Consider the following 27673-nt stretch of genomic DNA (forward strand, 5'->3'; position numbering starts at 1 on the left):
TTCGGCAATAGTAATTAGAAACACAGAAATATGTCATCCAGCTACAAAACCTCAATGTTATAAGCCAACGCATTCGACTTGATGTTCACCCTTCAGGTAACATCAAGCTCAGTAAGTAAGGGGGCATGCAGCGCCCTTAGCAAATTTTCTTTCGAACTTGCTAGTATTGTAGAAAAAGTAGGGAGTCGTGAAGGAATAACAACATTGCAAGAACAGCAACCCAGTGAAGGAAAAACTCGTCACCTTTCAGACAAGCCTTCACGTCAGCGTAAACGCGGCGAGTAAAAACGAAAATATCTCTTCACGGGCACTGGCCACTGCCTCTGGCAGTGTCTCGGTTTTCGGTGACAGTAGTCTCGGTTTTCGGTAGAACTTCGGGAGAAAGTCGGATGAACTTTATACCTAAAATCACAAGCTCGGCTTGTACTAAAATCTTCGGGCTTCACCCGAAAGTAAATGTTAGGAGCTTTAAAACCCATAGCTGGGAAAAATTACAAGTTAGTAGTTAGTCGTTAGTCGGTTTGAGCGGTCGAAACATAACTAAAACAGGCAAAAAAATGATTTAATCGCGCGCTAGTGTTCTGAATTTCAGACTTGCAGTTTTGTTTTGTTATCTGTGTTCTCATTTCATCAGGAAAACAAGTCAATCAATTAACCTCTGCTGCAAATAGATTAATGTAAAAGTACATCTCACTAGAAACGAAAAGTGCATCTCACAAGAAACGAAAAGTGCATATCACTAGAAACGAAAAGTGCATCTCACTAGAAACGAAAAGTGCATCTCCCTAGAAACGAAAAGTGCATCTCACTAAAAACGAAAAGTCTATCTCACTAGAAACGGGAAGTGCATTTCACCAGAAGAAAAACAGTCAATCAATTAACTTCTGCTATATATATGTATATATATATATATATATATATATATATATATATATATATATATATATATATATATATATATATATATATATATATATATATATATATATATATATATATATATATATATATATATATATATATATATATATATGTATATATATATATATATATATATATATATATATATATATATATATATATATATATATATATATATATATATATATATATATATATATATATATATATATATATATATATGGATAAAAAGAAAAATAAAAAACTGTAAAGTAACTTTGAATTTAATATCCTTTTTTGGTGCATGAAAATAGGCGTCATTATACAAAATATGTATATTTATGTGTGCATGGCATTAACTCAGAGGATAGAGTAAAAATCGGAAGGATTGGTTCGAATATTATCTTTACTAAAACACATGTATTTCAAATATCTATTTGTCTCAAATTTTGCATAATCATTATCCCTCCCCCATTATCCTTGTAAAATTTGCATTATTAGCTCGTAATATTCAACCATAAATATTGTAGCCATAAACTTTTAGTTAAAAACGGAGGGAGAGCTTGAACTTCATTAGATTAATCCGAACACAAAAACTGCTTTTCGAAAAGTATATTCAATTGTTAGATTTAAAAAATCTGGAATGAAAAGCGAACACAAGCTAGGATCATATTCATTCATGTGAGGAAGCGAAAAGATTTTTTTAATATTATTTTATAGGGCCAATTGCATTCCTGCAAATACAGGGTGGACCATTTAAAGTGGAAGCGTCGGGTAACCCGGTATGACGCTTCCAACGCGATATGTCATCAGTCGATGTGACAATTCTGTCGATCTGACGACTGATGACCTACCGCGTTGGAAGAGTTATTCCAAGATAATTTTACCATTGAACAATACACATCAAAAGAACGCGCTGAAATTAATCAGCTTTGCATGCAAAACGAGACCAACTGTTGGAAAAATCATCATGTCAGAGGCACATTTCACTTTTAATATATACTTTAAAAAGCAAAATTGTCGGTTCTATGCAACTGAGAACCCTCAATTAATTGAGGAGCAGTCTCTATACGATCAAAAAGTTACAATTTGGTGTGATGTTTTTTTTTTTCATAGACGCTGATAGAGCAACGTAAAATGTCAATGGTGATCGTTATCGTGCCATGATAAATGATTTTGTGATACCCACTATTCGTCAAAACGGTTTGAATGGCTGCTGGTTTCAACAGGATGCACCATACAGTTTGACTAACAATCGATTTGTTATGAACATTGTTTCCAGTACGAGTCATATTGCAAAACGATGATTTTGACTGGCCTCGATTTGACGCCACAAGACTTTTTTGTGGGGTCTTTTTGAAATCCAAGGTATACGCTAATAAGTCATGAAGCATAGCAGAACTCAAAGTCGACATACGACGTGAAATCGCCGCCATATCGACCGATACATTGATCAAAACGATGGAAAACGCCGAAAAAAGGGTACATTTTGTACTCAAGACCAAATGTATCATTTTCAAAAAATAGATGTAACATATCTCCTTCAACAAAAAATATTATAATCTAAATGAAAATTAAATTAACAAATCCTTTTTCTATAAATGGCCTACTCTGTACAATAATGACAAATCCAATCACCTTTCAAACGTCTTCAATTGGCCTAATCACAATCTAAATTATATCAACCCTTTTGAGACGATTTTAGAATGTTATTCACTCAACAAAACACGTCGTTACAGAAGATTTGAGGTTGCATATTCGACACATGCTGGCTAAACACTTGTTATACTCATTATTAGCTAAGGACGGGTATAGCGTGCAGCGATGTCAGATCTACGGAAATCTCTGTAGATCTACGGATTCGAACGTTTTCTACGGATATACGGATCCGTAGACAAAATCTACGGAAATTGGATTTTTTCTACGGAAATCTACGGAAATTAAAATTTATCATCAAAGTAGAACTACGGAAACTAGTTTTGCCTGTCGAGCAAAAAAAAGCTTTTCACCGCGAGTGCTTCCGAGAAAAATGCCAATCTACGGAAATCACACTACTACTATCTAGCATCGCTGATAGCGTGATGGGTGAGTCGATGCCTTTCACGCAGCCTACTTGGGTTCGATGCTCTGAAAATGAAAGCTTCAAAGTCAATTCAATTCTCTCCTTTTTTCGGGCTTGAAATTTATTTGGTGTCACAACAGCGACCATGAAATGTTCCTTAATGCAAATTACGCTTAATCTAAAATGTGATAAATCCTTTTATACCGAGTCATCTCATTTGTTTACTCGCTTTTTTTTTAGCTGAAAGTCGAGTTTCAATCAACAAATTGTGATAAAATCGAATTAAACATCTTTGCTTCGGCTCTAAGAAACAGTATTTCAGAAAAAATGGCTTGAGAATTGAGCAATACTGCTGTTTTAGCAACGCGAAAACTCGTTGCGAATGATCCTATTTCCATTCAATCCCTTTGAGCCAGTGGCTCGAACAAAGACAGCAGATCTTACTTTAAGCAATGATTTTAGTATATGAGAAGATTACTGGAGCTAAGTTGAACAGGGGTACCGTTACCCTATATTGACCTTATTATTCGAAACAGAAAACTCAAACACTCGATTCACAATCAAAGGATTGCATGTTATGAATACATTAAATGAATAGCAGAGCCGACATGAATATAGCATTGTTATCATATATCTATGAAAAGGTTTAAAATATGTTGAACACAGGCCCGTACCCAGGATTTCGTTTCGGGAGGGGCCCAAGGTAAAAAATTAATGTTACTGAAGACTGCTTTTGTACCTAATTCTCGGTGTGCCTCTTACGGGTGTTTTTAATAGACACTTTAAACTTTTCCACTGGATCTGTTATTTCTTTACGTTTACTGTCTTGTTATTTCTGCAACACATGCCTTAGGCCTTCTAAATAATTATATATCTGGTTTTGATTTCGGGAGGGGCCCGGGCCCCTCGGGCCCCCCCTCTGGGTACGTGACTGGTTGAACATTTCACTCTAATATCGTTTGAATGAAAATTTCAAATCTGTTGTAATATTCACAATAGAACTGATACAACTATGATGCTCCTCGAATTGAAACCACTAATATGCATACTTGACTGCACAGAAGATTAACAGGAGTATTGACCCTATCAAAAGAAACACAACTATGTTCTCATTTTTTTCAGTAATCCCTAATACATGTTTGTTTGTTAATTGGCGGAAACATTATAAATTTAGTGAACATGAATGCATCGTAGCTACGAGTCATTAATGAAGTATATTAGCTTCATTCATTAATACAGTTCCGTCGTGATGAAAACAGATACGAACTAAGTTTACCAAACTATATTTCATGTTTCATCTTCGTACCAAGAGTTTTATACATTAGTGATTCATCTGTAATAACTTATGGCAAAAAGTTTCCATTAAAATTTATAAAGTAGAGTTGACATAATTATCAAATCACATTCGATTTTCCCTGCGGAACAAGACGAGACTCAATGAAAATGTCCTTACATATCACGCCACCCGTAGCAAACTAGCGACCCATGCTTTATCCCGCAGCGACAGTTGGCCGAAAATAACTTTGAATGCAAAAACCGGATAAATACATTTGTTTTGGAAGAACCGGTTAAGTTTTTGTCCGGTTTTTGCATTCAAAGTATTTTTGTCCGGTTCTTGCAATAAAAATGTTTTTAAACGACTTTTGCATTTCAAAGTCCGTGTCCGACTTTTGCGCTCAATGTTTTTATCCGGTTTTTGCATTCAAAAATACTTAAACGGGTTTTCCAAACTAAGTTGCACTTATCCGACTTTTGCTTTCAGCCGTTCATATATCGACGAAAAAATCGGTATTATTTCGATATAACAGCTTCGTCTTCGTCTTCGGTCCTCATATGACCAGTACGAAATTTTGCAAACCACTTACGAATTGTTGCTTTGCCCGGTGCAGAGTCTGGATAACACTCATCAAGCCATTTTTTGGTATCGGCGGCACTTTTTTTCATCAAAAATTAGTGTTTCATCAACACACGAAATTCCTTTTTGCCTTTCTCATATAGAAAGGCTATGCAATCACTGTGAAAATCGACTTTTTAACCGAGGCCCGGACAAAAACACATAAAAGCAGAAGTAAATTCTGCACCCCTAAGGGATGCTGAACAATCTGCTGAGGATCACATTTAGTGGAAGCAGAAGGAAATTCTGAGCCTCTACGAGGTCCCGAACAGTCTGCTGTTAATAAAACCTCCAACCCCCGAGAGGATTTAGAGATCTTACAAAAGCGACACCATTCTGCACTCCCGGAAGAATGCAGAACGACTCGCAGTATGTACGAGCAGAAGTAAATTCGGTACCCCCCAAAGGATGCCAAACAACGAACGAAAAGAATATCCTTCAAGAAACGAGAGAATATCCTTCAATTTTAGACTCATTCGACTCATCTCGACGAACTGATCAAATGTCTGTGTGTGTGTGTGTGTCCGTGTGTGTGTGTGTGTATGTAACAAAAATATGCACTAACTTTTCTCAGAGATGGCCAAACCGATTTTCACAAACAAAGATTCAAATGAAAGGTCTCATAGTCCCATAGCCTGCTATTGAATTTCATTCCGATCCGACTTCCGGTTCCGGAGATATAGGATGACCAAAAAATTGAAAAAAATATGCACTCACTTTTTTCAGAGATGGCTGAACCGATTTTCACAAACTAAGATTCAAATAAAAGGTATTATGGTCCCATAGCTTGCTATTGAATTTCGTTTGAATGTGACTTCCGGTTCCGGAGTTATATGGTATTATGTGAAAACTCGAGAAAATGTTTACACTCAATTATCTCTGGAACAACTCTACCGATTTTCGCAAACTTAGATTCAAATGAAAGGTCTTATAATACCCTAAAAATTTGTGGAACATTTTATCTGGATCCGACTTCCGGTTCCGGAAATAAAGCGTGATAAGTGGAAAATTACCAATTTTATTAGTATTTTTCCACGAACGATGGTTAAAAGCAGGTACAAATCCCATAAAACTGTTCGGTAAATTCTTCTAGTTTGCAGAGCTTGTTAGTTTGTGAGCATAAAAACTTAATTCGGCACTACTGGTCGACTCTTTCTCTGTTCTGAGAGCACCGAAAGTGGAGAAGAAAAACTCCTAAAACTAAATTCACTTCGATTTCTCTGCGATGCTTGAACCGATTTTCACAAATCTTGATTTGAATTAAAGTTCATACTGTCTTTAAACCTACTGTGAAATTTCATCCGGATCCGACTTCCGGTTCCGCAGTTACAGGGCGATGAGTGTCAAAGTTTTCAAATCGCCATATAGAGTGACAATATGTACACACAGAAGGAAGAAGAAAACACAAAACGAACAAGACGTGCTTTGTTCTATTTCGTACACGTTGTGTAGTGATTTCAATAATAATAATAACAATCCTACTACATGTTTCATGCTGCTGATTCATGCAGGTTCGTTTCGTTAGATTTAGTTTAATTGGTTTAAACGAAATAGAGCATGAGATAGTAAGTATAAGTTTAACTACGTTCAACACTGTTCCAATTTGTAGGTCATATTTGTTGGTAGCAAACGAACCAACTTCGGCTATTCCGTTCATCTGAATCCGGTTTCGGGAGAATTGGAAATAGTGATTATAAACTGCAAAAAGGATCTCACTCACTTTTCTTGGAGATGGCCGAATAGATTTTCACAAACTTATAGGTTCAAAAGAAAAGTCTTACAGTTTCATACGGAATTCCTTAATTTGTTGTGGATTCTACTTTCGGTTCCGGAACTACAGGTTAAACAGGATTTATAGAGTTTGTAAGATCAGATCCGAACAAACTATCCTATTCCTATTCAATAAACAGTTGTTTTTGGGAATTTCACGTTTATATTTATGATGTAATGAGTAATATGAGAAAGGCATCATTACACCACTAGGTGGATTAAAATAGGTTTTTTCCATTTTTTTCACAATAACAAAAGTAGCTTCACTCAAAATGCAATATCTCACAAAGTAATAATAAGACAGCTGTCAAATTTATACACGTATCTTTTGAAGGTTGGTACTAACTGAAAATGGTATGGATTTAATTCTAATGGCGCCCTCTCATAGAAACGATACGAACTTTTCAGCCGATCTGTTATGTGCTCCGCATGTTCGACAACCGCTTATGCTTCGGCAATGATTTTTGGTTTATATTTTGCAACCAACTATAACATAAGAAAAGTATCGGAACAATTAATTTTGAATTCTATACTCAAATTATAGTAAATGAATCAGGAATCAGAACAAATTGGCTCAAATGGCACGTTCCCCTTGATATTTGGAGAATTGTGCCTTGCCATCAATTTGTTTTTAGCATCATTTTCCGGATATATAAGAGGGAAGGATTGAAAGGAAATGGTAAGGGTTGGACTAGGAGGATGGGAAAAATTGACGACACAAAAACACATAAAAGCAGAAGTAAATTCTGCACCCCTAAGGGATGCTGAACAATCTGCTGAGGATCACATTTAGTGGAAGCAGAAGGAAATTCTGAGCCTCTACGAGGTCCCGAACAGTCTGCTGTTAATAAAACCTCCAACCCCCGAGAGGATTTAGAGATCTTACAAAAGCGACACCATTCTGCACTCCCGGAAGAATGCAGAACGACTCGCAGTATGTACGAGCAGAAGTAAATTCGGTACCCCCCAAAGGATGCCAAACAACGAACGAAAAGAATATCCTTCAAGAAACGAGAGAATATCCTTCAATTTTAGCTCCGCATACACAGACTCAACCATGTATGGAGAACCAAAAACCCGGATACGTAGCTGCGTCAATGCGGTACAGTTACATATCAGATGATATGAAGTACCATAATCGCATTCACACAAATCACACGAATAATACTCAGCACGTTGAATAGTAGCCATGTGATAATTAAGTTTGCAATGTCCAGTCAGAGCTCTGACCAAAATACTTCAATGATACTTGGAGAAATGATGTAGACACTTTGACATTTTCAGATTTAAATCTGGTAGAAATGCTTTTGTCTGAGCGCAAGTTTGCAAGCTGCGCCAGTAGCTGGCATGTTTGGAGGCAGCCCAAGAACGTATCTTGTGCTTTATCCAACTAGTTGAAAGTGGTAAAGCTGGTTCAGGACCAACGAAATCATTCGTTGCACCAGCTCTAGCCAACTCATCAGCCCATTCATTTCCAGTAATACCAGAATGGCCGGGTACCCATAAGAAGTAAACAGCATTTGAAATGCTGAGGTCTTCAATTTGAGTTCGACATGCGATCACTAGATTCGACCTTGAGTCATTCGAACTGAGTGCTTTTAAGGCTGACTGACTGTCGGAACAAAAATAAATACGTTTACCACAGATCCTCTGCTGAAGTGCCGATTGTACTCCACACAGAATCGCGTAGATTTCTGTTTGGAACACAGTACAGTATCTACCAAGTGAATGAGACTGCTCCAGCCTCATTTCACGACAGTAGACACCAGCACCAGCACGACCATTCAACAGAGAACCGTCCCTATAACAAACCATGTGTTCATCAAGTTGTCGTTCCAGACAACCAGACAACCATTCCTCACGAAGAGGATAGCTCACATTGAATGTTTTAAAAGGAAAACTGCATGTGAGAGTTAGGTCTTTAGGAGCGAGTAAATACTCATCCCACGTAACCATTTGAGACCACAAGCGAGTGTGGCTGGTAGCATAATCTAATGGGTTACTGTTCCAAAGCCCTGTAACCCTAAGACGGTATGCACAAGATAATGGTTCTTGTTTTAGGAACACATGTAGTGGTTTAATACACAGTAGCACCTCTAGAGCAGCATTAGGAGTTGTCGTGAATGCTCCTGTCATCGCCATTAGGACCATCCTTTGGAGATGATTTAGCTTTGACTGAACTGTCGCGACTTCTCCTTTCTGCCACCATACAAGACATCCATATGCTAAAATTGGTCTAACAATAGTTGTGTAGATCCAATGAATATATCTGGGTTTGAGTCCCCATGATTTTCCAAAAGCTCGTCTGCATTGGCCGAAAGCCATGCAAGCTCTTTCAATCCTGAAGTCAATGTGAGCAGACCAATTCAGTTTTGAGTCAAGAATAACCCCGACGTATTTAACTTGATCGACCACAGTGACCTCTGAACCAAAGAACTGCAACGGACGAGCTCCTGTAATTATCCTACGATGAGTGATAAGCACCATAGATGTTTTGCCCGGATTTACAGATAATCCAACCTGACAACACCATTGTTCAACAGATCGCAGGGCTTGCTGCATTAAATCAAAGAGAGTGTTAATGCTTATACCGGTCATCAATATATGATATTCGTCGGCAAAACCATAAGTCGGAAATCCAAGGTTATTAAGTTTCCTTAACAAACCATCAGCGACTAGGTTCCATAAAAGTGGGGATAGTACACCACCTTGAGGAAAAACCCAAGATATTCCGTTCACGACTGCAATGTTTAACCTCCTGCAGCCATTCAGCCATCGGCACGGAAATACACCTTGACTTAGGAGTTCCTATTTTTGTGGCCTTTTACGACATGGAACAGGAAACCATTGGATCAATTCTTGGTAAAAAATAATTCCGCCGGATACCACACGGCTTACCTGTTTGGTGGACTTACCGTACCGTTATTCTTAGCCAGTTGGGAAACCGCTACCGACACTACACGGCTATCTAGGCTGCTCAGAGAGGGAAATTAACATTGATGGTCAACTTCCATGGATGGCCGAGCAGCCGAGTATAACCAACTATAACATAAGAAAAGTATCGGAACAATTAATTTTGAGTTCTATACTCAAATTATAGTAAATGAAACAAATAAAGTTTAAAAAAATACATACATATATATATATATATATATATATATATATATATATATATATATATATATATATATATATATATATATATATATATATATATATATATATATATATATATATATATATATATATATATATATATATATATATATATATATACTTGGACACCAGCGTTCGTGTAAAAGCAGAAATCAAGACATAAAGCATAGTTTTGTGTAACCAAGATAATATTAGATAGTTGTTAGGTCAGGCACAGAGTTTATGCGCTTAAGGGAAGTTATCGTATTGTAGTGTAAATATATTTAAACAGAAGTGAATATAAGTGTATTGAACAGTTTTAAAAACCTTCGTTGAATCTATAGATGACATTTCGTGAGGCTATACAAATACCCCTCTCGCCGCTCAGGGTATTGCACTTGAATTGACAGCATGTGGAAAAAAAAACAAATTATTCATCTATGACTTATTATGAACAATAAAATAACAGGCATAACTCTTACGTTGAATTTTGTGATTGACGAGCTCTCCGCGTACGGGTTTATTTTACTAGGGTACCGCCTCGCACTAACGGCATTGCTTTTCAAATGATCAACTTTTTCAAATGATCATCCAAATGAATTCGACTTCATCACTTTTTGAAGCATTTCAAATCGGATGGAAATTTGCAAATAATATTATAATGAATTCAAAATTTAACAGTGATGTTAAATAATTATTTGAATATTTTAAATTGGAATGCTCGATCTTTGAAATCGAGTGAAGATGAATTTTATAATTTTCTCAAAGTTCACAAAATTCATATTGCCATTGTGGCAGAAACTTTTCTTAAACCAAATGTAAAATTGAAAAGTAATCCACATTATGTGGTTCATCGATTTGACAGGTTTACTGGAATTGGTGGTGGAGTTGCCATTTTTGTCCAACGGCAAATTAAACATCGAATTTTACCTTCTTTCAATACTAAAGTTATTGAAAGCTTGGGAATCGAAGTTGAAACCATTCATGGAATTTATTTCATCGCTGGAGCATATTTGCCATTCCAATGCACCGGCGAACAATTAAATTTGTTTAAAGGCGATTTGCAAAAACTTACAAGACATCGATCGAAATTTTTCGTAATAGGGGACTTAAATGCTAAGCATGTCCAGTGGAATTGTAGGCAAAATAACAGTAATGGTAAAATACTTCATAATCAACTCTCAGCTGGTTACTTCACAGTTCTTCATCCCAGTAATCCTACTTGTTTCTCTTCCGTGAAAAACCCGTCTACAATTGATCTGGTTCTAACAGATCAAAGTCACATTTGTAGTGAACCGATTACTCATGCTGACTTTGACTCAGATCATCTTCCTGTAACATTCAGACTTTCCAACGAAGCTTTAATTAATCCAATTAGTTCTATTTTCAACTATCATAGAGCTAATTGGTTGGATTACAGATCTCACATTGAAAATCATGTGGATCATGAAACTATTTTAGAAAATTCTGCGGACATCGACACAGCAATTGATAATTTGAATCATTATATTATCGAAGCTAGAAATCTTTCAGTTCCCAAAGCTCAAACTAAATTAAATTCTCCTATCATCGATGACAATCTTCAACTGCTCATTCGGTTGAAGAATGTTCGTCGACGACAATATCAACGTTCTCGTGATCCTGCTATGAAAAACATAGTTAAGGATTTACAAAAAGAAATTAAACATAGATTTACTCTTTTGCGAAATGAAAATTTCGCAAAAGAGCTTGAACAAATTAAACCATATTCTAAACCTTTCTGGAAACTTTCTAAGGTTCTTAAGAAACCTCAGAAACCAATTCCTGCTCTCAAGGAAGGAAATCAAATACTTCTTACAAATGGTGAAAAAGCTCAAAAGCTAGCTCAGCAGTTCGAGAGTGTCCACAATTTTAATTTAAACGTTGTGAGTCCTATTGAAAATGAAGTCTCACTGAAGTATGATCATATTTCAACCCAAGTGTTATCACACGATGACATTATTGAGACGAATTTTGATGAAATTAAATCAATTATTAGGAAACTCAAAAACATGAAGGCTCCTGGTAATGATGGAATTTTTAATATTCTTATTAAAAATCTTCCCGATGTTGCCTTGAGACTCCTGGTTAAAATTTTCAACAAGTGTTTTTCATTAGCTTACTTCCCAAAAAGATGGAAAAACGCTAAAGTAATTCCTATCCTAAAACCTGATAAAAACCCAGCAGAAACATCAAGCTATCGCCCAATTAGCTTACTTTCTTCTATCAGTAAACTTTTTGAAAAAATTATCTTGTTAAGAATGATGACTCATATAAATGAGAATTCAATTTTTTTACCAGAGCAGTTTGGATTTCGTCATGAACATTCAACTACTCATCAACTTGTCAGAGTAACGAACATGATAAAATCAAATAAATCTTCTGGGTTATCCACTGGAGTTGCTCTTCTAGACATAGAAAAAGCATTCGACAGTGTTTGGCACAAAGGTTTAATAGCAAAAATGTCTGATTTCCAGTTTCCTATTTATTCGATCAAAATGATTCAAAATTATTTAACTGATCGTACTCTTCAGGTTAGCTATCAGAATTGTAAATCTGAATTGCTACCCGTACGAGCCGGTGTTCCGCAGGGTTCGAGCGTAGCTCCAATCTTGTATAATATTTTCACTTCTGATCTTCCAAATCTACCCGTTGGTTGTCAGAAATCGCTATTCTGTGACGACACAAGTCTGTTAGCCACAGGTAGAAATCTAAGAGTGATCTGCAGTCGCCTACAAAGAAGTTTAAATATTTTCAGTGATTATCTGTCAAAATGGAAAATTAAACCAAATGCAGCAAAAACGCAATTAATTATCTTTCCTCACAAGCCAAGAGCTTCTTTTCTTAAACCAAACAATAATCACATTCTCAAATTGAATGGCTTGGAATTGACATGGTCTGATCAAGCTAAATACTTAGGTTTAACGTATGACAAAAAACTCACTTTCAAGGATCACATTGAAGGAATCCAGGCAAAGTGTAATAAATATATTAAATGTTTATATCCTCTTATAAACAGAAATTCTAAGCTCTGTCTAAAAAACAAATTGTTAATTTATAAACAAATTTTCAGACCAGCCATGCTTTATGCGGTACCAATTTGGTCAAGCTGTTGTTCCACCAGGAAGAAAACGCTTCAAAGGATTCAGAATAAAATTCTGAAAATGATTTTGAAGCGTCCTCCTTGGTTTAGTACAAATGAGTTACACAGACTCACAAATATAGAACCATTAGATGTAATGTCACATAATATTATAAGCAAATTCCGACAAAAATCGATGCAATCTTCAATTGAATCGATTCGCTCTCTGTATTAGTTAGTAAGTTAGTATATAAGTTCCTTTTTCCCATTACACAATACAAGTAGGTTTAGAATTTTCCCTACACAAAAATCTCAGAATTGCGGAAGCAAATGATGTCTTCATGGTAATAACCAAATCATATATATATATATATATATATATATATATATATATATATATATATATATATATATATATATATATATATATATATATATATATATATATATATATATATAACAGGGCTGAAAAGTCACCACTTGTGGCTGAACACCCAATTTAAATCTTAATAATTTAATTTTAACTCATATTCCAATAAATAGTTATTTAAAAAAAAAAAAAAAATTTAGGATACATTTTCGTCTCAAGATTTACAGTTCGTCATGTTTCTGAATATCTACTAATCGATTCGTCTAAAAACATGATCACTATTTCGCACAATTACACTACCATTGAATGCTGGATGACTTCATAATTAGTTATGTTCACTTGCCACTTGTTTAGTTAACGATTAAAAACTTCAAAATTTACCCGATAAGCAATAAAAGTCTTCAAAAATATGAGATGAAAGTTTTTCATTTCGTTCACTTGATTGTGCTTTGTTTTCATCTCATTTGGTTTCGCAAAGTTGCCAAGTTATCTCATAATGTTACAAAAAATAAATTGTTTTTCTTCTTCAAATTATCATCAAAAAGTATGTTTTTGGTATTCGTGACATTAGTTTAATTATATTATTGATATTAATATTTCAATAAAACTGTTTTTGCTTCGAATATTACCAGAAAGAACGTGTTAAATACTAATGAAATAACCATTGTGGCAAATCTAGTAGCACTGGTTTCATTCCGCTATACACCAACATAACGCTGTGAAGTGTGTGTGTTTCATCGGCTGTGCACAGAGATGCCAGGTATTTTTATAGAAAATATGTATTACTTTGCATAGAAAGTCTCTATCTGTTCTATCTGTTTTCACTAATAAAATGATGTTAAAAGATAGTTCTTTAGATCTCCGTAAGTCATTGCCCCATTAATTAGATAATTCAACGAGTAAATTTTTTACCAATAATAATAATGTGGAAAAATCTTGGTGGGTACGGTTGTATCGTTTGAGTTGTATATCTGGCAGCGGTAAGGCAGTCGGTCACCAGAATGTCTGCAAGCCATATTTTTCCAGCTGGCAGCGTTTAGTCAGCCACCTGGCAGCCATGCGAATGCGGGTGAGAGTGTAATAGTGGAATATTTTGTTTTGATTGCTGTGGACGATAGGATGGATAAAAATCCGTTGAGATGAAATTAGGAGCCGAGTAGTGAAAACATCATTAGTGTTTTTAGCTGTTTTGTAAATATTAGTTGAGCTTTCAAGAAATGTGAATCAATTTTCAACGTGGAGCAAGGCGAATGAAGTAGTAATATGAAATAGTTACAGTGATTTTAGTGGCTAAATCGGGGTTTGAAGGCGACGTCCTTAAAAATGAGATGAAATAGGGAGCCCTTACCCTATTTGTAAATAATTTCTTCAAAGCAACTATATGCATTAAAAGAACGGTTTGGCAGCTACTGATTTATGTCCACGTTTTGCCTTTCTCATATAGAAAGGCTATGCAATCACTGTGAAAATTGACTTTTTAACCGAGGCCCGGAGGGCCGAATGTCATATACCATTCGACTCAGCTCGACGAACTGAGCAAATGTCTGTGTGTGTGTGTGTGTGTGTGTGTCCGTCCGTGTGTGTGTGTGTGTTTATGTGTGTGTATGAAACAAAAATATGCACTCACTTTTCTCAGAGATGGCCAAACCGATTTTCACAAACAAAGATTCAAATGTAAGGTCTCATAGTCCCATAGCCTGCTATTGAATTTCATTCCGATCCGACTTCCGGTTCCGGAGATATAGGATGATATGTACCAAAAAATTGAAAAAAATATGCACTCACTTTTTTCAGAGATGGCTGAACCGATTTTCACAAACTAAGATTCAAATAAAAGGTATTATGGTCCCATAGCTTGCTATTGAATTTCGTTTGAATGTGACTTCCGGTTCCGGAGTTATATGGTATTATGTGAAAACTTGAGAAAAAGTTTACACTCAATAATCTCTGGAACAACTCAACCGATTTTCGCAAACTTAGATTCAAATGAAAGGTCTTATAATACCCTAAAAATTTGAGAAACATTTTATCTGGATCCGACTTCCGGTTCCGGAACTAAAGCGTGATAAGTGGAAAATTACCAATTTTATTATTATTTTTCCACGAACGATGGTTAAAAACAGGTACAAATCCCATAAAACTGTCTAGTAAATTCTTCTAGTTTGCAGAGCTTGTTAGTTTGTGGGCATAAAAACTTAATTCGGCACTACTGGTCGACTCTTTTCCTGTTCCGAGAGCACCGAAAGTGGAGAAGAAAAACTCCTAAAACTAAATTCACTTCGATTTCTCTGCGATGCTTGAACCGATTTTCACAAATCTTGATTTGAATTAAAGTTCATACTGTCTTTAAACCTACTGTGAAATTTCATCCGGATCCGACTTCCGGTTCCGCAGTTACAGGGCGATGAGTGTCAAAGTTTTCAAATCGCCATATAGAGTGACAATATGTACAACACCGAAAGAAGAAGAAAACACAAAACGAACAAGGCGTGCTTTGTTCTATTTCGTACACGTTGTGTAGTGATGTCAATAATAATAATAATAACAATCCTACTACATGTTTCATGCTGCTGATTCATGCTGTTTAGCACGCAGTAGTAACAAAAACGCAGGTTCGTTTCGTTAGATTTAGTTTAATTGGTTTAAACGAAATAGAGCATGAGATAGTAAGTATAAGTTTAACTACGGTCAAAGCTGTTCCAATTTGTAGGTCATATTTGTTGGTAGCAAACGAACCAACTTCGGCTATTCCGTTCATCTGAATCCGGTTTCGGGAGAATTGGAAATAGTGATTATAAACTGCAAAAAGGATCTCACTCACTTTTCTTGGAGATGGCCGAATAGATTTTCACAAACTTATAGGTTCAAAAGAAAAGTCTTACAGTTTCATACGAAATTCCTTAATTTGTTGTGGATACTACTTTCGGTTCCGGAACTACAGGTTAAACAGGATTTATAGAGTTTGTAAGATCAGATCCGAACAAACTATCCTATTCCTATTCAATAAACAGTTGTTTTTGCGAATTTCACGGTTATATTTATGATGTAATGAGTAATATGAGAAAGGCATCATTACACCACTAGGTGGATTAAAATAGGTTTTTATTGATTCGAACCACTGTGAGTCGGTTCGAAACTGATTCTAATTCTGTGTGAGCGATTTATTTTATACACGAACACAAATATTAAAAATCAATGCCGCTCGTGCGTGGCAAACGGCACCTGTAGGTGGTCCATTTGCTGATGAGCACAAGCAATCTTCTTCACAGCGTTATCGACCCACACCGATTGCAAGTCGGTTCGAAACTGACTCGAATTCTGTGGAAACGTTTCTCTTATACGCGAACACACTAATTGAAAAGCAATGCCGTTAGTGCGAGGCGGTACCCTAGTAAAATAAACCCGTACGCGGAGAGCTCGTCAATCACAAAATTCAACGTAAGAGTTATGCCTGTTATTTTATTGTTCATAATAAGTCATAGATGAATAATTTGTTTTTTTTTTCCACATGCTGTCAATTCAAGTGCAATACCCTGAGCGGCGAGAGGGGTATTTGTATAGCCTCACGAAATGTCATCTATAGATTCAACGAAGGTTTTTAAAACTGTTCAATACACTTATATTCACTTCTGTTTAAATATATTTACACTACAATACGATAACTTCCCTTGAGCGCATAAACTCTGTGCCTGACCTAACAACTATCTAATATTATCTTGGTTACACAAAACTATGCTTTATGTCTTGATTTCTGCTTTTACACGAACGCTGGTGTCCAAGTATATATATATATATATATATATATATATATATATATATATATATATATATATATATATATATATATATATATATATATATATATATATATATATATATATATATATATATATATATATATATATATATATATATATATATATATATATATATATATATATATATATATACTTGGACACCAGCGTTCGTGTAAAAGCAGAAATCAAGACATAAAGCATAGTTTTGTGTAACCAAGATAATATTAGATAGTTGTTAGGTCAGGCACAGAGTTTATGCGCTTAAGGGAAGTTATCGTATTGTAGTGTAAATATATTTAAACAGAAGTGAATATAAGTGTATTGAACAGTTTTAAAAACCTTCGTTGAATCTATAGATGACATTTCGTGAGGCTATACAAATACCCCTCTCGCCGCTCAGGGTATTGCACTTGAATTGACAGCATGTGGAAAAAAAAACAAATTATTCATCTATGACTTATTATGAACAATAAAATAACAGGCATAACTCTTACGTTGAATTTTGTGATTGACGAGCTCTCCGCGTACGGGTTTATTTTACTAGGGTACCGCCTCGCACTAACGGCATTGCTTTTCAATTAGTGTGTTCGCGTATAAGAGAAACGTTTCCACAGAATTCGAGTCAGTTTCGAACCGACTTGCAATCGGTGTGGGTCGATAACGCTGTGAAGAAGATTGCTTGTGCTCATCAGCAAATGGACCACCTACAGGTGCCGTTTGCCACGCACGAGCGGCATTGATTTTTAATATTTGTGTTCGTGTATAAAATAAATCGCTCACACAGAATTAGAATCAGTTTCGAACCGACTCACAGTGGTTCGAATCAATAAAAACCTATTTTAATCCACCTAGTGGTGTAATGATGCCTTTCTCATATTACTCATTACATCATAAATATAACCGTGAAATTCGCAAAAACAACTGTTTATTGAATAGGAATAGGATAGTTTGTTCGGATCTGATCTTACAAACTCTATAAATCCTGTTTAACCTGTAGTTCCGGAACCGAAAGTAGTATCCACAACAAATTAAGGAATTTCGTATGAAACTGTAAGACTTTTCTTTTGAACCTATAAGTTTGTGAAAATCTATTCGGCCATCTCCAAGAAAAGTGAGTGAGATCCTTTTTGCAGTTTATAATCACTATTTCCAATTCTCCCGAAACCGGATTCAGATGAACGGAATAGCCGAAGTTGGTTCGTTTGCTACCAACAAATATGACCTACAAATTGGAACAGCTTTGACCGTAGTTAAACTTATACTTACTATCTCATGCTCTATTTCGTTTAAACCAATTAAACTAAATCTAACGAAACGAACCTGCGTTTTTGTTACTACTGCGTGCTAAACAGCATGAATCAGCAGCATGAAACATGTAGTAGGATTGTTATTATTATTATTATTATTGACATCACTACACAACGTGTACGAAATAGAACAAAGCACGCCTTGTTCGTTTTGTGTTTTCTTCTTCTTTCGGTGTTGTACATATTGTCACTCTATATGGCGATTTGAAAACTTTGACACTCATCGCCCTGTAACTGCGGAACCGGAAGTCGGATCCGGATGAAATTTCACAGTAGGTTTAAAGACAGTATGAACTTTAATTCAAATCAAGATTTGTGAAAATCGGTTCAAGCATCGCAGAGAAATCGAAGTGAATTTAGTTTTAGGAGTTTTTCTTCTCCACTTTCGGTGCTCTCGGAACAGGAAAAGAGTCGACCAGTAGTGCCGAATTAAGTTTTTATGCCCACAAACTAACAAGCTCTGCAAACTAGAAGAATTTACTAGACAGTTTTATGGGATTTGTACCTGTTTTTAACCATCGTTCGTGGAAAAATAATAATAAAATTGGTAATTTTCCACTTATCACGCTTTAGTTCCGGAACCGGAAGTCGGATCCAGATAAAATGTTTCTCAAATTTTTAGGGTATTATAAGACCTTTCATTTGAATCTAAGTTTGCGAAAATCGGTTGAGTTGTTCCAGAGATTATTGAGTGTAAACTTTTTCTCAAGTTTTCACATAATACCATATAACTCCGGAACCGGAAGTCACATTCAAACGAAATTCAATAGCAAGCTATGGGACCATAATACCTTTTATTTGAATCTTAGTTTGTGAAAATCGGTTCAGCCATCTCTGAAAAAAGTGAGTGCATATTTTTTTCAATTTTTTGGTACATATCATCCTATATCTCCGGAACCGGAAGTCGGATCGGAATGAAATTCAATAGCAGGCTATGGGACTATGAGACCTTACATTTGAATCTTTGTTTGTGAAAATCGGTTTGGCCATCTCTGAGAAAAGTGAGTGCATATTTTTGTTTCATACACACACATAAACACACACACACACACACGGACGGACACACACACACACACACAGACATTTGCTCAGTTCGTCGAGCTGAGTCGAATGGTATATGACATTCGGCCCTCCGGGCCTCGGTTAAAAAGTCAATTTTCACAGTGATTGCATAGCCTTTCTATATGAGAAAGGCAAAACGTGGACATAAATCAGTAGCTGCCAAACCGTTCTTTTAATGCATATAGTTGCTTTGAAGAAATTATTTACAAATAGGGTAAGGGCTCCCTATTTCATCTCATTTGTAAGGACGTCGCCTTCAAACCCCGATTTAGCCACTAAAATCACTGTAACTATTTCATATTACTACTTCATTCGCCTTGCTCCACGTTGAAAATTGATTCACATTTCTTGAAAACTCAACTAATATTTACAAAGTATATATATATATATATATATATATATATATATATATATATATATATATATATATATATATATATATATATATATATATATATATATATATATATATATATATATATATATATATATATATATATATATATATATATATATATATATATATATATATATATATACATATATATATATATATATATATATATATATATATATATATATATATATATATATATATATATATATATATATATATATATATATATATATATATATATATATATATATATATATATATATATATATACTTGGACACCAGCGTTCGTGTAAAAACAGAAATCAAGACATAAAGCATAGTTTTGTGTAACCAAGATAATATTAGATAGTTGTTAGGTCAGGCACAGAGTTTATGCGCTTAAGGGAAGTTATCGTATTGTAGTGTAAATATATTTAAACAGAAGTGAATATAAGTGTATTGAACAGTTTTAAAAACCTTCGTTGAATCTATAGATGACATTTCGTGAGGCTATACAAATACCCCTCTCGCCGCTCAGGGTATTGCACTTGAATTGACAGCATGTGGAAAAAAAAAACAAATTATTCATCTATGACTTATTATGAACAATAAAATAACAGGCATAACTCTTACGTTGAATTTTGTGATTGACGAGCTCTCCGCGTACGGGTTTATTTTACTAGGGTACCGCCTCGCACTAACGGCATTGCTTTTCAATTAGTGTGTTCGCGTATAAGAGAAACGTTTCCACAGAATTCGAGTCAGTTTCGAACCGACTTGCAATCGGTGTGGGTCGATAACGCTGTGAAGAAGATTGCTTGTGCTCATCAGCAAATGGACCACCTACAGGTGCCGTTTGCCACGCACGAGCGGCATTGATTTTTAATATTTGTGTTCGTGTATAAAATAAATCGCTCACACAGAATTAGAATCAGTTTCGAACCGACTCACAGTGGTTCGAATCAATAAAAACCTATTTTAATCCACCTAGTGGTGTAATGATGCCTTTCTCATATTACTCATTACATCATAAATATAACCGTGAAATTCGCAAAAACAACTGTTTATTGAATAGGAATAGGATAGTTTGTTCGGATCTGATCTTACAAACTCTATAAATCCTGTTTAACCTGTAGTTCCGGAACCGAAAGTAGTATCCACAACAAATTAAGGAATTTCGTATGAAACTGTAAGACTTTTCTTTTGAACCTATAAGTTTGTGAAAATCTATTCGGCCATCTCCAAGAAAAGTGAGTGAGATCCTTTTTGCAGTTTATAATCACTATTTCCAATTCTCCCGAAACCGGATTCAGATGAACGGAATAGCCGAAGTTGGTTCGTTTGCTACCAACAAATATGACCTACAAATTGGAACAGCTTTGACCGTAGTTAAACTTATACTTACTATCTCATGCTCTATTTCGTTTAAACCAATTAAACTAAATCTAACGAAACGAACCTGCGTTTTTGTTACTACTGCGTGCTAAACAGCATGAAACATGTAGTAGGATTGTTATTATTATTATTATTATTGACATCACTACACAACGTGTACGAAATAGAACAAAGCACGCCTTGTTCGTTTTGTGTTTTCTTCTTCTTTCGGTGTTGTACATATTGTCACTCTATATGGCGATTTGAAAACTTTGACACTCATCGCCCTGTAACTGCGGAACCGGAAGTCGGATCCGGATGAAATTTCACAGTAGGTTTAAAGACAGTATGAACTTTAATTCAAATCAAGATTTGTGAAAATCGGTTCAAGCATCGCAGAGAAATCGAAGTGAATTTAGTTTTAGGAGTTTTTCTTCTCCACTTTCGGTGCTCTCGGAACAGGAAAAGAGTCGACCAGTAGTGCCGAATTAAGTTTTTATGCCCACAAACTAACAAGCTCTGCAAACTAGAAGAATTTACTAGACAGTTTTATGGGATTTGTACCTGTTTTTAACCATCGTTCGTGGAAAAATAATAATAAAATTGGTAATTTTCCACTTATCACGCTTTAGTTCCGGAACCGGAAGTCGGATCCAGATAAAATGTTCCACAAATTTTTAGGGTATTATAAGACCTTTCATTTGAATCTAAGTTTGCGAAAATCGGTTGAGTTGTTCCAGAGATTATTGAGTGTAAACTTTTTCTCAAGTTTTCACATAATACCATATAACTCCGGAACCGGAAGTCACATTCAAACGAAATTCAATAGCAAGCTATGGGACCATAATACCTTTTATTTGAATCTTAGTTTGTGAAAATCGGTTCAGCCATCTCTGAAAAAAGTGAGTGCATATTTTTTTCAATTTTTTGGTACATATCATCCTATATCTCCGGAACCGGAAGTCGGATCGGAATGAAATTCAATAGCAGGCTATGGGACTATGAGACCTTACATTTGAATCTTTGTTTGTGAAAATCGGTTTGGCCATCTCTGAGAAAAGTGAGTGCATATTTTTGTTTCATACACACACATAAACACACACACACACACGGACGGACACACACACACACACACAGACATTTGCTCAGTTCGTCGAGCTGAGTCGAATGGTATATGACATTCGGCCCTCCGGGCCTCGGTTAAAAAGTCAATTTTCACAGTGATTGCATAGCCTTTCTATATGAGAAAGGCAAAACGTGGACATAAATCAGTAGCTGCCAAACCGTTCTTTTAATGCATATAGTTGCTTTGAAGAAATTATTTACAAATAGGGTAAGGGCTCCCTATTTCATCTCATTTGTAAGGACGTCGCCTTCAAACCCCGATTTAGCCACTAAAATCACTGTAACTATTTCATATTACTACTTCATTCGCCTTGCTCCACGTTGAAAATTGATTCACATTTCTTGAAAGCTCAACTAATATTTACAAAACAGCTAAAAACACTAATGATGTTTTCACTACTCGGCTCCTAATTTCATCTCAACGGATTTTTATCCATCCTATCGTCCACAGCAATCAAAACAAAATATTCCACTATTACACTCTCACCCGCATTCGCATGGCTGCCAGGTGGCTGACTAAACGCTGCCAGCTGGAAAAATATGGCTTGCAGACATTCTGGTGACCGACTGCCTTACCGCTGCCAGATATACAACTCAAACGATACAACCGTACCCACCAGGATTTTTCCACATTATTATTATTGGTAAAAAATTTACTCGTTGAATTATCTAATTAATGGGGCAATGACTTACGGAGATCTAAAGAACTATCTTTTAACATCATTTTATTAGTGAAAACAGATAGAACAGATAGAGACTTTCTATGCAAAGTAATACATATTTTCTATAAAAATACCTGGCATCTCTGTGCACAGCCGATGAAACACACACACTTCACAGCGTTATGTTGGTGTATAGCGGAATGAAACCAGTGCTACTAGATTTGCCACAATGGTTATTTCATTAGTATTTAACACGTTCTTTCTGGTAATATTCGAAGCAAAAACAGTTTTATTGAAATATTTATATTAATAATATAATTAAACTAATGTCACGAATACCAAAAACATACTTTTTGATGATAATTTGAAGAAGAAAAACAATTTATTTTTTGTAACATTATGAGATAACTTGGCAACTTTGCGAAACCAAATGAGATGAAAACAAAGCACAATCAAGTGAACGAAATGAAAAACTTTCATCTCATATTTTTGAAGACTTTTATTGCTTATCGGGTAAATTTTGAAGTTTTTAATCGTTAACTAAACAAGTGGCAAGTGAACATAACTAATTATGAAGTCATCCAGCATTCAATGGTAGTGTAATTGTGCGAAATAGTGATCATGTTTTTAGACGAATCGATTAGTAGATATTCAGAAACATGACGAACTGTAAATCTTGAGACGAAAATGTATCCTATGTATATATGATTTGGTTATTACCATGAAGACATCATTTGCTTCCGCAATTCTGAGATTTTTGTGTTGGGAAAATTCTAAACCTACTTGTATTGTGTAATGGGGAAAAGGAACTTATATACTAACTTACTAACTAATACAGAGAGCGAATCGATTCAATTGAAGATTGCATCGATTTTTGTCGGAATTTGCTTATAATATTATGTGACATTACATCTAATGGTTCTATATTTGTGAGTCTGTGTAACTCATTTGTACTAAACCAAGGAGGACGCTTCAAAATCATTTTCAGAATTTTATTCTGAATCCTTTGAAGCGTTTTCTTCCTGGTGGAACAACAGCTTGACCAAATTGGTACCGCATAAAGCATGGCTGGTCTGAAAATTTGTTTATAAATTAACAATTTGTTTTTCAGACAGAGCTTAGAATTTCTGTTTATAAGAGGATATAAACATTTAATATATTTATTACACTTTGCCTGGATTCCTTCAATGTGATCCTTGAAAGTGAGTTTTTTGTCATACGTTAAACCTAAGTATTTAGCTTGATCAGACCATGTCAATTCCAAGCCATTCAATTTGAGAATGTGATTATTGTTTGGTTTAAGAAAAGAAGCTCTTGGCTTGTGAGGAAAGATAATTAATTGCGTTTTTGCTGCATTTGGTTTAATTTTCCATTTTGACAGATAATCACTGAAAATATTTAAACTTCTTTGTAGGCGACTGCAGATCACTCTTAGATTTCTACCTGTGGCTAACAGACTTGTGTCGTCACAGAATAGCGATTTCTGACAACCAACGGGTAGATTTGGAAGATCAGAAGTGAAAATATTATACAAGATTGGAGCTACGCTCGAACCCTGCGGAACACCGGCTCGTACGGGTAGCAATTCAGATTTACAATTCTGATAGCTAACCTGAAGAGTACGATCAGTTAAATAATTTTGAATCATTTTGATCAAATAAATAGGAAACTGGAAATCAGACATTTTTGCTATTAAACCTTTGTGCCAAACACTGTCGAATGCTTTTTCTATGTCTAGAAGAGCAACTCCAGTGGATAACCCAGAAGATTTATTTGATTTTATCATGTTCGTTACTCTGACAAGTTGATGAGTAGTTGAATGTTCATGACGAAATCCAAACTGCTCTGGTAAAAAAATTGAATTCTCATTTATATGAGTCATCATTCTTAACAAGATAATTTTTTCAAAAAGTTTACTGATAGAAGAAAGTAAGCTAATTGGGCGATAGCTTGATGTTTCTGCTGGGTTTTTATCAGGTTTTAGGATAGGAATTACTTTAGCGTTTTTCCATCTTTTTGGGAAGTAAGCTAATGAAAAACACTTGTTGAAAATTTTAACCAGGAGTCTCAAGGCAACATCGGGAAGATTTTTAATAAGAATATTAAAAATTCCATCATTACCAGGAGCCTTCATGTTTTTGAGTTTCCTAATAATTGATTTAATTTCATCAAAATTCGTCTCAATAATGTCATCGTGTGATAACACTTGGGTTGAAATATGATCATACTTCAGTGAGACTTCATTTTCAATAGGACTCACAACGTTTAAATTAAAATTGTGGACACTCTCGAACTGCTGAGCTAGCTTTTGAGCTTTTTCACCATTTGTAAGAAGTATTTGATTTCCTTCCTTGAGAGCAGGAATTGGTTTCTGAGGTTTCTTAAGAACCTTAGAAAGTTTCCAGAAAGGTTTAGAATATGGTTTAATTTGTTCAAGCTCTTTTGCGAAATTTTCATTTCGCAAAAGAGTAAATCTATGTTTAATTTCTTTTTGTAAATCCTTAACTATGTTTTTCATAGCAGGATCACGAGAACGTTGATATTGTCGTCGACGAACATTCTTCAACCGAATGAGCAGTTGAAGATTGTCATCGATGATAGGAGAATTTAATTTAGTTTGAGCTTTGGGAACTGAAAGATTTCTAGCTTCGATAATATAATGATTCAAATTATCAATTGCTGTGTCGATGTCCGCAGAATTTTCTAAAATAGTTTCATGATCCACATGATTTTCAATGTGAGATCTGTAATCCAACCAATTAGCTCTATGATAGTTGAAAATAGAACTAATTGGATTAATTAAAGCTTCGTTGGAAAGTCTGAATGTTACAGGAAGATGATCTGAGTCAAAGTCAGCATGAGTAATCGGTTCACTACAAATGTGACTTTGATCTGTTAGAACCAGATCAATTGTAGACGGGTTTTTCACGGAAGAGAAACAAGTAGGATTACTGGGATGAAGAACTGTGAAGTAACCAGCTGAGAGTTGATTATGAAGTATTTTACCATTACTGTTATTTTGCCTACAATTCCACTGGACATGCTTAGCATTTAAGTCCCCTATTACGAAAAATTTCGATCGATGTCTTGTAAGTTTTTGCAAATCGCCTTTAAACAAATTTAATTGTTCGCCGGTGCATTGGAATGGCAAATATGCTCCAGCGATGAAATAAATTCCATGAATGGTTTCAACTTCGATTCCCAAGCTTTCAATAACTTTATTATTGAAAGAAGGTAAAATTCGATGTTTAATTTGCCGTTGGACAAAAATGGCAACTCCACCACCAATTCCAGTAAACCTGTCAAATCGATGAACCACATAATGTGGATTACTTTTCAATTTTACATTTGGTTTAAGAAAAGTTTCTGTCACAATGGCAATATGAATTTTGTGAACTTTGAGAAAATTATAAAATTCATCTTCACTCGATTTCAAAGATCGAGCATTCCAATTTAAAATATTCAAATAATTATTTAACATCACTGTTAAATTTTGAATTCATTATAATATTATTTGCAAATTTCCATCCGATTTGAAATGCTTCAAAAAGTGATGAAGTCGAATTCATTTGGATGATCATTTGAAAAAGTTGATCTTGTAGGTAGATCATTTTATTTTCAGTTATATCGCCTAAATCGACTTCATTTAAAGAAACGAATGGCATTGAAGGAATATTTGTAGGTAGCCTGCCATTAGAAGAAGATGATTTGGCCGGTCTACCTATTAATAAATTGTTTTCGTTAGAAGAAGAACTGCAAGGCGGTCCTGTGTTTTGATTATTTACATTAGAAGAAATAGGAGATAGATTTCTATTTAATATACCAGCATAACTGACATTAGAAGAAGATGATGACGAGGTCGATCTACCTGTCAATAAATTGTTTTCGTTAGAAGACGAATTGGCAGGTGCCTTAGAAGAATTTTCAGGTATGTTCTGTAAATTTAAGGTCGTTGATTTGACTTGTTGTCTAAGCGAACGAGCGTTTAAAATTTTTTCCCTGACAGGACATTTCAAATAATTGGATTTATGATTTCCATTGCAATTTGAACATGAAAATTTATCAGTGGTTTCATTCATTGGACAAACGTCTTTCGAATGCGATTTACCACAATTCAAACACCGTATATCCATATGACAATTTTTGGTTCCATGACCGAAGCCTTGGCAACGACGACATTGCGTTAAGTTTGCAATACGATTATGCCGTTTATAATGTTCCCAATGAATTTTAATGTGGGAAATGAAACGTACTTTTTCTAAAGTTTTCAAATTGTTTACATCACTTCGATTGAAGTGTATTAGGTAAAGTTCATGGGAAATTCCAGAGCGTGGTTTAGAAGTACCATTCGCTCTTTTTTTCATAAGTATTACTTGGGAAGGGGCAAAACCAAACAATTCTTTTAGTTCATTTTTAATTTCATCAATACTTTGATCATTTGATAATCCTTTCAAGACAGCCTTGAAGGGTCTGTCTGATTTTATATCATATGAATAAAATTTATGAAGTTTTTCGGACAAATATCGAATAAGACGTTCGTAATCTTCCAATCCATCCACCAAGACCCGACATTCTCCTCTTCGTCCGATTTGAAATGAGACTTTTACTTCCGGGAGAAAAGTAGAAAGCTCAGTACGGAATGCTTTGAAGTCGGAAATCATCACCGTCACTGGTGGCATAGATTGATGTTTCTTCCCAGAACGACAAGCGTCCATTTTGGGAATTTTTGAAGAATTTTC

The 27673-nt window shown here is 35.1% G+C and overlaps 1 protein-coding gene across 13 annotated transcripts in view; it reads right to left on the reverse strand.

The window, feature by feature from the left end:
• Nucleotides 1-27673, reverse strand: part of LOC131437447 (protein lifeguard 1) — a 196848-nt gene that overhangs the window by 17719 nt on the left and 151456 nt on the right. Inside the window, exon 1 of one of the 13 annotated variants that reach the window (XM_058606812.1) lies at nt 16454-16545. The exons of 11 other annotated variants lie outside the window; for them this stretch is intronic. The gene's annotated coding sequence lies outside the window, so the exon portion shown is untranslated. Of the gene's footprint in view, nt 1-6576; nt 6717-16453; nt 16546-27673 lie in introns of those variants that run through there. One more of the 13 variants, XM_058606813.1, reaches the window with a different exon arrangement.

The sequence above is a fragment of the Malaya genurostris genome, chromosome 3 (assembly GCF_030247185.1).
Source record: "Malaya genurostris strain Urasoe2022 chromosome 3, Malgen_1.1, whole genome shotgun sequence".
NCBI classification, from domain to species: domain Eukaryota; kingdom Metazoa; phylum Arthropoda; class Insecta; order Diptera; family Culicidae; genus Malaya; species Malaya genurostris.